Below are 4,017 nucleotides of genomic sequence, written 5' to 3' on the forward strand. Positions count from 1 at the left end.
GTGCCTACGTATCTCACCTGAACATGAGAATCAGAGTTGCCGTAGTTCGGCCAAACAACTCTAAACATGGCTCACACAGGGAGCAAGCCACACAGACTTGACTTTGCATAAGGGCAAGTCAAGCACAACCTATCTTGCACAAGGGCAAGTCTAAGCTAAACCTAAAGAGGCAAAGCAAGCAGGCAATCACATGAAGCACCTACAGCATGAAATAAACACACCAACAAGGGGGCTCAAACATCAAGGGTTAGGCACTAGGGCCAACTGGAATGGGGTAAGGGTGCTCTTAACCTTGCCATTGAGGGGCTAAGGTGAAGCAGATGAAAGGATGAAGTGAGGATGAGACCTCACAGCTCTTATCCCTGGCCAGGGAGAGCTCAAGACAGGAATGTGTGGGTTCAGAAAGTGGGAACCCTTCTACACATTTGAAACTGACTCAACTGTGCAATTGTACAAGATCTTGGGTTTGTATCTGCAATGCATCAACACAGTGGTGTGAGCAAAGCGGATGACACACTGAATAGTGGGGGATAGATTGCATATCCCTACCTTCCACCAATTGCCTCTTCACTTAGGAGGACTTTGACTCTATGCAAGGACAAAATTAAACATCCACAAACATTGCCTCTTAAGGAGGACTTCAGACAGTTGCCTGGCCAAGTAACAGGCCAGGTCTTCCAGACTACATGAAGTAGAAGAGACATACCTCAATGCAAATTGCTTATACAAGCAAAGCAAAGCAAAAAGTTCACAAGGAACTAAGCAACTAAAGCACCTGAAACAGTCAAGCAGATGTTAGTATGCAACTTCAAACAAAACAAACAGAAACAGATACCAACAGTCAATTAGGGGGCACAAGGATGTGCAAGGCACAAGGCTTATGGCATGTGAGCCAAGCCACCTACAAAACAAAGAGGTTAGGCAATGATACTTGAGTAAGCTCAATCAAAAGAATTGGTCTTAATGGCCATTTGATGGTCAACCTGAAAACACAAGCTCAAAGGTGAGTAACAGGACCACTAGGACAAGCCTAGGGTCAAAAGTAAATGAGAAAGTTAAAACAGAAAGGGGCAAGTATCCAAAATCATGTTCAAACAATTAGGAAACAAAACCAATTGGGTTCACATTCATATCAATCATCATCATCATTTCATGAACCATTTAGGTCAAAACATGGCAAACAGAAGCTCATAGAAGTCAACAGCAAGACTTAACTCAAAAGCAATCTAAACATTTTCCAAAAATCACCAAATAAATCATGATCAAAACTAACACATAGCATGATAAGCATGTCAAATTTCATCCCATTTGGACAAGTGGAAGGCAGTCAATGAAAATCAGAAAGTCAAAGCAATTTTGAACATGCTCAAAGAAGTCAACCAAACATGCATCAACTTAGAAAAATCATAAGTCAAGAATGGTGTATGATAAATGAATGGGACTAAAACCATGGCAAAGATAAGTATGTCTAATTATCTCATGTAAAATTTCATGACCATCTAATAAAGTATGAGAATTTCACAAATGAAATGGGAACATGTGTCACACAAAGTCAACATTTGACTAGGCAGGGAAGAAAAATCTCAAACAAATGGAAAATTGTTCAAATAAATCCAAGAAAATTCACAAGTCAACTAGACATACAAGAGTAAGTTCATGCAAAATTTGGGGTCATTTGGATGTAAGGAAGCATGTGAACAAAATTAGGGAAAATGCATGATCATGGTATGGCAACAAATGTAACACATGACTTCAAAAAATCATAACCAGCAAACCACAAATGGTAAATCCACAAACTTTATACCAAAATGAAGGTGAACATGTCTAGTTTAAGCACAAAAAATTTGAGAGCCATTGGATGCATTCTCATCATTTCACAATTGATTTGGCAAAGTGTACAAAATTTGGTCACATGTCAAAAACCCTAAGGCCATTTAAAAACCACTCATCCAAAAATTCTGGAAAAAATATGATAAAAAAGTAGAGATCATGATGAACACAACACAAAAAATCCCATTCAATTTGGATCAAAAATGAGCAAGTTGTGAATTTTGGAAGATTGGTAATTAAAATGAAGAAATAAATAGAAATAATATTGAAAGAATGGCATTTTTGTAATTCCCTGATTCACTTAACTAAACACAGTCGTTTTGGGCAGGGTTTAAAATGTTTTGATTGGCTGGAAGGGAAAGAAGCCATGTACACGAAAATGGACAGAACCTGGGCAAATTAGGATTTAGGGTTTATGCTCAAAGATCAAGTTTTCTCAATTCTTCCCAAAAATCAAAATTGCATATATCATTGTAATCATCAAACACCATACAACAACAATCCAAACCCTATTTTTGTTAATTTGAACTGTACAGCAAGAAATCAAAAGAAACATTTCCAAGCACCAAACTTTATCTCAACCTATCTTCATGGATAGGCAATCATTTTCAAAAAGAAGAGCATCATGGTACTCAGCATTGAAAGACCTATTCAAAACATGTCTCAATTTGGGAAAATGGGAGGGTCGAATCCATACCTTTTTTGAAGGGCAGTTTGTATCCTTGATGCTTTTTGATGGAATTGAGGTGAAATAATTGTCCTAGAGCCTTGCCTTGATGTATGATGAATGTTGCTCTTTGCCAAATGCTTGTGTAGTGTGCTTACATAATTTTTGCCATGGATGTTGCAAGGTGGAGGACAGTGCCTGAACAGTGCTTGCAGGTGGAGAAATGATGGTGAGAACCACTTCCAAATGTGTGAATATTGTGTTAGGCAAGTCAAAGTTTGGTCTCGTGTGTTCTTTTGCAAAATGCCAAGATTGAGAATGGAGAGGAATGAAGTTGGTTGTTTCTTGTGTGTTTTGGACCTTGGAAGTTTATGGCAAGAGAAAGAAAAGTGCAAGGCAAGGTTGGGTTTGGTAGGTTTTGAGCTACAAAACAAGTGTGTATGCTGCTCTTACAGTTTTTGATGACAGGGAAAAAATGCAAAAATGGCCAAGGCAAGGTAAATGGTTCTGCTATGTGATGTTTACAAACATTGTGTTTTGGTCATGGGAGATCCAATGCAAAATGACCAGCAGTGTGTGTTCTTTAGAATGACAGTCCCCAATCAATTTGCCTTGGCCCAAAGTAGTTTTTGTGTCATGCTTGTTGATTAAGTTATGCTGGATTGGTGGTTATGTTTTGAAGTTTTTGACTGGATCCTTGGAATGCAAACAGCAGGTTGTTTTGAGGAATGGCCAAGTTTTTTTTTAGTGTAGTGTTGTGATAGGTTTATGGAAAAGAAATGCCAAGGGTTTTTTGGTGAATGGTTTTGAGATGCAAAACAAAAGCTCAGGCAGCTTTTTGTTTTGGACAGGTTTTTCTGGACAGAAAAACGCCAAGCCAGGTCAGGGTATGGTTGGCCAAAGAGTGAAGATGATTGTCTATGGTCTTGTGGTTGCTGTGGGAATTGGACAGAAAAACGCAAGAATGCCAAGAGCAAGGCAAGGTTGAGAATGAGGGAGTGAGTGTGAAAAGGTTTTTGAGGAAAGTGAGGGCAAGGTCTATTATGTGCTGGCTGTTAGCAGGTGATTTGTTGCATTTTTGACAGAAAAGTGAGGGCAAGGTCCATGTCATTGTGGTTTTGGGCTGCTGTACGGTGGTATGGAATGCAGATTAGCAGGGTCAGGTTTTGGCTTAGGTGCTTTTGTTTATGGCAGAAGAAACAAGGTGAGGGCAGGGTTCTCTTGAGAAGCAAATGCCAAAGTTTTTTTTCTCCTTCTGCTGCAGTGCTGTGTCAGACCCTCTTTTAGAGGAATGGCCAAGTTAAGTGGTTGCCAATGCTGTGTTGCTATATGTCCTCTGTTACTTTTGATTTTGGCCCAAGAAATGGTTTTTGTGTGATGCCCCTTGCTGCTACCCGTTTCATGACAGGAAGTACCCATACCATAGGCTGTTGAGTGCTGCTGTTGCTGTCCTTTCGTTGACAGAAAATCCTCTTGCCAAAACCTGCTGTTGGCTGTTGTTTTAATGCTAAGTCAAAATG

This window comes from Lathyrus oleraceus, chromosome 4 (genome assembly GCF_024323335.1).
Source record: "Lathyrus oleraceus cultivar Zhongwan6 chromosome 4, CAAS_Psat_ZW6_1.0, whole genome shotgun sequence".
Taxonomy (NCBI): Eukaryota; Viridiplantae; Streptophyta; class Magnoliopsida; order Fabales; family Fabaceae; genus Lathyrus; species Lathyrus oleraceus.